The sequence below is a fragment of the Suricata suricatta genome, chromosome X (genome assembly GCF_006229205.1).
Source record: "Suricata suricatta isolate VVHF042 chromosome X, meerkat_22Aug2017_6uvM2_HiC, whole genome shotgun sequence".
NCBI classification, from domain to species: domain Eukaryota; kingdom Metazoa; phylum Chordata; class Mammalia; order Carnivora; family Herpestidae; genus Suricata; species Suricata suricatta.
The window spans coordinates 12,110,422-12,119,285 of NC_043717.1; the positions used below are offsets into that span (position 1 = coordinate 12,110,422).

At 44.7% G+C, this 8,864-nt stretch overlaps 1 pseudogene; it reads left to right on the plus strand.

The window, feature by feature from the left end:
- LOC115283969 overlaps positions 1 to 425 on the plus strand; it is a 1,640-nt pseudogene extending 1,215 nt beyond the window's left edge.
- The last annotated feature ends 8,439 nt before the right edge of the window (positions 426 to 8,864 follow it).

Consider the following 8,864-nt stretch of genomic DNA (forward strand, 5'->3'; position numbering starts at 1 on the left):
GAGGCAATGTGGCTGGTGAGAGCAAAAATGACCCACTGATGGAAGCAGCTGGCTTCACAGCTCAGGTGATTATCCTGAACCATCCAGGCCAAATCAGTGCCGGCTATGCACCTGTGCTGGACTGTCACACCGCCCACATCGCCTGCAAGTTCGCTGAGCTGAAGGAGAAGATTGACTGTCGTTCTGGGAAAAAGCTGGAAGATGGTCCCAAGTTCCTGAAATCTGGTGACGCTGCCATTGTTGATATGGTTCCTGGCAAGCCCATGTGTGTTGAGAGCTTCTCTGACTATCCTCCTCTGGGTCGCTTTGCTGTTCGTGACATGAGACAGACGGTTGCTGTGGGTGTCATCAAAGCAGTGGACAAGAAGGCAGCTGGAGCTGGCAAGGTCACCCAGTCTGCCCAGAAAGGTCAGAAGGCTAAGTGAGCATTATCCCCAACACTGGCCACCCCAGTCTTAATCAGCGGAGGAAGAGCGGTCTCAGAACTGTTTGTGTCAGTTGGCCATTTAAGTTTAATAGTAAAAGACTGGTTAATGATAACAATGCATCGTAAAACCTTCAGAAGGAAAGGAGAGTGTTTTGTGGACCATTTGTATTTTTTGTGTGTGTGGCAGTTTTAAGTTATTAGTTTTTAAAATCAGTACTTTTTAATGGAAACAACTTGACCAAAAATCTGTCACAGAATTTTGAGACCCACTAAAACAAAAGTTTAATGAGAAACCTGTGTCTTCTTTTGGTCAACACTGTAACCTGGTACTATGCAGGTAAAAGATTTAAGTTTAGCGTCGCCTACAACCTATTCCTCATGTGAAACATCGGCTGAAACTAAATTGGGTTAACAGTTTTTTTTTTCCTGGGCTGGGAAATGCTTTGTTTCCCCTTGACTAAGGGGAAACAAGTACATTAGAGCTGTGGGGAAAGGAGGGTCTGTGCAACACTTAGTTTAGAACAGTATCACCATAGGGTAGGTTATAACAAGTTACATTCTGTAATACCAAAGTCAAGGTGTTGCATGTAAAATTTGTATACAATCACTATTGAGTAAATGATACGTTGTCACAAAAAAAATAAAAAAATAAATTTGAAAATGGACTGGACATTGGATTATATTAAAAATTATTGTTAGAAATTTAGCATGGAGGGGCGCCTGGGTGGCTCAGTCGGTTAAGCGTCCGACTTCAGCTCAGGTCATGATCTCACAGTCCATGGGTTCGAGCCTGGCTTCGGGCTCTGTGCTGACACCTCAGAGCCTGGAGCCTGCTTCAGATTCTGTGTCTCCTTCTCTCTCTGCCCCTACCCCTCTCCCTCTCTGTCTTTCTCTCTCTCTCAAAACAAAATAAAGACATTAAAATATTAAAAAAAAGAAATTTAGCAGGGATAATGACACTGTCAATACGTCCCTCTGCCAGGCCTCCCCACCCTAGTCTTCCCCATGATCCAGCCACTGGCACTAACACCATTATAGCTGGCTTAAGCTGAGGGGCTCCAGGACCCCAGGCAGCCAGAGGTTGAAGACCTGTCCGGGGCCTCAAGCTCTCCCCTCAGAACTTGCACCTGCCGGTCCAGGTACCCTGGTTCTCCTGGACGAGCTGCTCCCCGGTGGGCCCTGCCAGTGGGAGGTGCCAGAGAGAGGACCCGTTTCCGGGCTTTGTCCACCACTCCAGTTCCACCTGGCGGTCGTTAGTTTCAGCGGAAGCAGATCATTCCCATTTGCAGCTTTTCCCTGGGAGACCCCGGTATCAACAGCGCCCCCTTATCGGACGTGTGGACCCCTCCTCCATGCCGGTCACCCCAAGACTTCCCGCTTCTCCTTTGTTTCCTCCTGTCCTAGGAGCAAGGGCTGTTTCCGGCCATGTGCGAACTCAGGGTTCCCTCTCCCTCTCCGGACGAATCTTTTTTTTTTTTCTTTTAACATTTATTCATTTTTGAGAGACAGAGAGAGACAGAGAATGAGCAGAGGGAGACACAGAATCTGAAACAGGCTTCAGGCTGTCAGCACAGAGCCGGATGCGGGGATCGAACCCATGAACCGTAAGATCATGACCTGAGCCGAAGTCGGACGCTTAACCGACTGTGCCACCCAGGCGCCCCTGGATGAATCATTCTTTACATTAAATTGGATCTGTGACATAACCCTCTAGTGGAAATTGGTAGCCAAATGTGGTTAATGAGATGAATTACAGCTGCAGACTAATCAGCACAGGTGTGGCTTTTTACACAGAACTTTTTTTTGGCATTTATTTTTTTTAAGTTTATTTATTTATTTCTGAGAGAGCGTGCATGCAGGGGGGGGGGGCGGGGAGAGAATCCCAGCACAGAGCTTGATGGAGGCTCAAACTCATGAACTGTGAGACCACGACCCAAATCCAGAGTCGCCCACTTTACTGGATGCGCCCTTCCTTTGCTTTTAAATTTCCCTGACTCTCCTCCATCAGGGAGGTGGATTTGAGGGTCTCTTGTGTGGTTGCCTCTCAAATAATCCCCTTTCCTGCGGCAAGCCAGCGGGGGGGGCTCTTTGCCCATGGTTCCTGGGCACCCCAGCCAGTAACAGGAGTTTGGGTGACTGAGCGACTGCCTAGATCTTTGAACTCGGGGCCATCCCGGGGCCCCACCCCGACTGGGCACGGCTGACCTGCAGCACCTAATCTGACTCTTGTGGTTTGGAAATGGTTTTGGGGTTCGGTCGGGACAGACTTCTCTTGGTGAGTGCTTTGTGTGACAGGAGCTTCTGTCTCCCTCCCATTTGGCTTCACTCTCTTAGACTTCTTTCTCTCATTTGTTTGCCTCCACGTAAGGGGTTTGGTTCTCTTAGCCTCCTTTTCTTGTATGCTTTATTTTTTAAAAATATTTTTTAATGTTTATTTACTTTTGAGAGAGGAGAGAGACAGAGTATGAGTGGAGGAGGGGCAGAGAGAGAGAGGGAGATGCAGAATCTGAGGCAGGTTCCAGGCTCTGAGCTGTCAGCATGGAGCCCAATGCGGGGCTTGAACCCATGAACTGTGAGATCACGACCTGAGCCGAAGTCAGATGCCTAACTGACTGAGTCACCCAGGCGCCCCTCTTGTACGCTTTAAAAAGGCTAGAGGGGTGCCTGGGTCAGTTAAACATCCAACTTCAGCTCAGGGCATGATCTCACCGCTTGTGAGTTTGAGCCCTGGTCAGGTTCTGTGTTTACAGCGTGGACCCTACTTGGAGTTCTCTCTCCTTCTCTCTCTGCCCTTACCCCACTTGTGCACTCTCTCTCTTTCTCTCTTTCTCTCTCTCAAAATAAATAAATAAACTTAAGAAAAAAAGACTAGGGAGGGAACACCTGAGCAGCTCAGTAGGTTAAGCGTCTGACTTAGCTCAGGTCATGATCTTGCAGTTCATGAGTTCCGCTGCCCTACGCTGTCAGCTCAGAACCTGCTTCTCTCACCCTCTGCCCCTCCGCCACTCATGCTCTCTCTCAAAAAGAGATAAACATTTATTTATTTATTGAGAGACAGCACAAGCAGGGGAGGGTCAGAGAGAGAGGGAGACACAGAATCTGAAGCAGGCTCCAGACTCTGAGCTAGCTGTCAGCACAGAGCCTGACATGGGGCTCGAACCCACGAATCCTGAGATCATGACCTGAGCTGAAGTCGGACGTTCAACCGACTGAGCCACCCACGCGCCCTGATAAACATTCATTTAAAAACAATTTTTTAAAGGCTAGACAGGAAGCCATTTGGTTCAGTTGATGAAGCCCCAACTTTTGGGAAGGAACCAATGCTCAGAGAGCTTCTCTGGGCTTTATTTGGTTTGCTTCCTGCTACATCTTTTGGTGTCTTTGAATAAAACTGGCTGTGGCGTCACTGGAAAGTGGGAAATGATAATTTGATCCCTGCATGTAGCCCTTTGGAACACAGTCCCCAAAATTGGGCAATCTTTTTTTGCAACACTGCTTGACTATGCTATTTGCTAGACTCTGGAGAAAAATGACCAATAAAGAGATCTATAAATTATAATACCATCTTGCAACTAGATTTGTTTTGGAAAAGAGAGATACTGAGAAATTGGGCCCTTAAGATTTTGTTTGCATCTTTTGTATTTGCATATGTGGCCATGTATGTTGTAAATGTGAGATAATTTTCTCTACCTCCTGATGGTAATCCTAAAATTAATTTGTAAAAGAGCTCTAGTTGGCTTAAAGGCAAGCGCTTGTAAGAATTGGGAATTTTAAAACTCAGGAAGATAGAAACTAACCCAAATGGTTTTCAAATACGCACGATCTTGGGAAATACTTGGCATTAAAGCTAATTTATGGTTGTTGATTTGATTAAAATGGACATGTGTTTCGAATTATCAGCATTAAATGTAAAAGTTCGTGGGGCACCTGGGTGGCTCAGTTGTTTGAGCATCCAACTCGCTTTCTGCTTTGGTCATGACTCCAGGGTCATAGGAATTGAGCCCCACCTCTGGCTCCACACTGAATGTGGATCCTGCTTAAGATTCTGTTTGCCCCTCCGCCCCTCTCCCCTACTCACACTCTCTGTCCCTCTCTCTCTAAAATTAAAAAAAAAGTTAATGTAAAAGTTTATGTTATCTCCCTTGCAAATTTTGTCAGAAAAGGAAAAAAAAAACCTTAGAGCTTTGTCTCATGCTTCATGAAGTTTTGGGTCATCTAAGACGAAATAATAAGAGAAGTAACTCTGTATGCAATGGAAGTGAGACTGGTTAAAGAGGGAAAACTTAGAGCAAAATCTAAATGTAAAAAAGGAAAGTCGTAGAAGGCTTATGAGAAGGGAATGTTCGGTAAGGGATTTTGTATGTGGCCAGGACTGGGGAAGATGAGGCGGGCTTTGCTGATTCTGAGGAGTTCCAAAAGTTGGATTATCCTTTGGAAACATCCAAAATGGGGGTAAAAGGGTCGGGTCATTGGACGTGACCACCTGGGCATGGCCTTCATGCGGCAGTGGTCTTCAGTCACAGTGGTCCCCGACAGCCTCCCTACCGCGGGGAGGCCTGCCTTCCTGGTGGAGCCCGTGGGCCGCATTTCCTGGTGTCCACAACTCAGATCCGTGAAGCGGCCTGGATAGTCTTTTTTTTTTTTTAATTTTAAATTTATTTTTGAGAGAGAGAGACAGAGAGAGAGAGACAGCATGAGCAGGGGAGGGTCAGAGAGAGAGGGAGACACAGAATCCGAAGACAGGCTCCAGACTCCGAGCTGGCTGTCAGCACAGAGCCTGACGCGGGGCTCGAACCCACAAACCGCGAGATCATGACCTGGGCCGAAGCCAATGCTCAACTGACTGAGCCACCCAGGTGCTGCTCCCAGACTGGATGTTCTTGTCAAAATAAGTGTATGTCAACATGGGAGGTGACAGGGAGGGAAAAGAGACTGCATAAACTCTTTAAAAATTCCTCTTGTTGGAATAAGAGTTTTAATATCCACTATACCGTACAAGATTGGGATTTGGTTTTCCTCTCCGTTAAAATGACGGTCCTTGGAGATCATTGGTCTGAATTGTAAACCATGGTTTTTATCTTTACTCTATCTAGGAAAACAAAGTTTGTACGTTTTGTCTTTATTAGGTCTTTGACCTAAACTGAAGTTTCTAATTTTCTCCCATTGTCTTGACTTGAAGTCATTGAGAATTAAACTGGCCTTTTTTTTTTTTTCAGAAGCCCTGCAAGCTAAGGCTAGAAAACATGAAGTAAACCCCGGAGAAAATGGCCCCACCAGCCCATGTCTTCCTGTTGCCGTATGGGCCACTCTGATCACTAGAACAAGTTTATTCCTGCCATCCTGATTTGACGGGTCTGCCGTTGGAAATTCCAGACCTCGAGATAGTCACGGATGCGAGCAGTTTTATGGGTCAAGAACAACAAAGAGGCAGATGCAGTGGTGATCCATCGGCCACCCCAAATTGTTTGACTGCTCAAGGGAATGAAATTCCTGGGAGAGTCTCAGAAGAACTAAAGAATGGGGATTTGGATACCGTGCTGGCACTAACGCTAGCCAAAAATATAATGAATCCTAATTAACCATATTCACCAAAGTACCCAATGACTGACTGAGATGCTAATTGTCAGTGGGTCCAGGAGAAGACTGACAGTTGGACTGGACCATGATGCCGAAGACAGGTAATTTTTTTGTAAAGTAAGCTCTATGCCCAACATGGGGCTTGAACTTATGACCCTGAGGTCAAGTTGCATGCTCTAGTGACTGAGCCAGCCAGGCGCCCCCCAAACAGGCAATTTTTATATTTGTCATTGTTTGTAGATAACTTTACAGGTTGGGTTGAAGCTTTTCACTGCTGTCCAGAGAAGGCCTCAGAAGTTGTTGAAACACTCTTAAAATCATTTCCAGGTTTGGATTGCTGCTAATAGTTGAGAGGGACAATGGAGTGGCGTTTGTTAACAAAGTCACACAAGCAATGTCCAATGCCTGGGGCGTCTAGTGGACATTACTTCCTTCCTAGTAACTCCAACCAATTGGGAAAACAAACTGAGGAAAAGACATCAACTGAGGGTCACTTGGCTTGGCTCAGTTGATGGAGACTACGACTCTTGATCTCTGGGTTGTAAGTTCAAGCCCCATGTTGGGTGTAGAGACTACTTAAAAAATAGAAACTTAAAAAAAACAGTCAACAAGTACAATAAGCTACTAGGCTACAACAAATCTCCCCTAAGGCCTTAGATAAAATATAGTATAGGGGCGCCTGGGTGGCTCAGTTGGTTAAATATCTGACTTTGGCTCAGGTCATGATCTCGCAGTTCATGGGTTTGAGCCCTGCGTTGGTCTCTGTCCCTGAAGCTCGGAGCCTGGAGTCTGCTTTGGATTCTGTGTCTCCCTCTCTCTCTCTGTTCTTCCCCTGCTCACGTTTTCTCTCTCTATCTCTATCTCTCTCTTAAAAATAAATGAACATTTTATATATATATATGTGTGTGTGTGTGTATAGTACCAGAACTAATGCAGCAAATTGGCATTCCTATAAACCCGGAAGTAACTGGGGCACTCATCATCTCATTCTTCAGCTGCAGTTGGGGCACCTGGCTGGCTTAGTTGGAAGATAAATATTTATTTATTTTAAATAAAGTACAGCTACAACTTTTTTGTTTCCCTTAAAATTCCCCTGCCTCTCCTTTAGGGAGGTGTATCTGAGTCTTGCTCTCCTGTCTCAGCTGCCTCTCAAACCCTTTCCTTGCTGCACACTCGAGAACTCAGTGATTTTTTGTGCATCCGGCAGGTGAACTTGGGTTTGCTTACATTGTTACATTCTTTTGGCAAGAGAGGACTGATGTATCGCCTACAGCCAGTTATATTTGCTTTATAGTTTTTTGTTATGTGTGAAATATTTCATTTACCCTTACCACTTAGCAACAAACAATATATGAGGTAGCTAGAAATAAATCTGACAAAAGACATACATGCGATGTAAAGAGATATTAAAGAACACTTAAATAAATGGAAAGATATACTGTATTCATGGATGGAAAGACAAATAATCTCAAAGATGCCGCTCTTCTCTGAATTAGATCTTGGAGGGAGACCTGGAATATGTAATTTATATCACAGGGAAATTTTTAATTGGAGATCTTGGACCAGCTTTGGAAAACATTGAAAAGGGATAATATTTCAAGTTAGAATATTTTCTCAAGGAAAACTTGATATTTATATGGTGATTTTTAAAAAATTTTTATGCTTTTTATTTATTTTTGAGAGACAGAGAGAGACAGTGTGAGCAGGGGAGGGTCACAGAGAGAGGGAGATACAGAATCTGAAGCAGGCTCCAGGCTCTGAGCTGTCAGCAGAGCCCCATGTGGGGCTTGAACTCACGAACTGCGAGATCATGACCTGAGCCAAAGACAGACGCTTAACCGGCTGAGCCACCCAGGCGCCTCTATATAGTGATTTTTAAAGAAGATTTTATATTTAACTACTCTGTATACCCAATGTGGGGCCTGAATGTACGATCCTGAAATCAAAAGTCGCGTGCTCCACTGACTGAGCCAGCCAAGGGCCCCTATATGGTGACTTTTTAATAGAGCCTAACCCAGAATATTTCATGTTCTTTATCATTGTCTTTATATATATAGTTTCCATTTCATTGAAAATATATAATTAAAGCTGAGACGTGGGGAAATCAGAACAAAATTCATGAGTGCCTATACCCAAATATGCAATATATGTATTTGAGTTTTTGAAATGCATATATTCTCTCGATATTCCAGACATGATAAGAATTCTGGAAGTATCCATTTCCTGCTGAAGCTGGTTCCCCAGTGTGTGCCGGTCTAACAGTACACTCCATGCCCTGCCATTAATATGCTGGAGCAATCTGGGTACAAAGTAAAATCATTGTCTGAATCTTTTAGCATCTGCCAGAAATGTAGAAGTGTATAGCAAATACTGCAATTGGCCGAATTCCTATAAGCACCAAAATCAGGGTTAGCTCACGAGGATGGTATTGGGTAATCAAATCAAACAATAAGCTCTCTGTTCTGTGACAAGGCAAATACTCCTTCCACTACCTACAGCCCCAATAGTGTCCAACAAACATGAAATTTAACTCTTTTTAAAAAATGTTTATTTATTTATGAGAGAGAGACAGGCAGACTCTGAGTGGAGGAGGCACAGAGAGAGAAGGAGACACAGAATCCAAAGCAGGCTCCAGGCTCTGAGCTGGCAGCACAGAGCCCAACACTGGACTCAAACTCATGAACGCAAGGTGAGATCATGACCTGAGCTGAAGTCAGATGCTTAACCGACTGAGCCACCCAGGTGCCCCATGAAATTTAACTCTTGATGAAATAATACTCCTGGTGGCTTTATAGGTTACTAGGAGCTTTTCTTTCTCTAAAAATACTGAGGTGGACTAATTAAACTAGCATGGTTAATT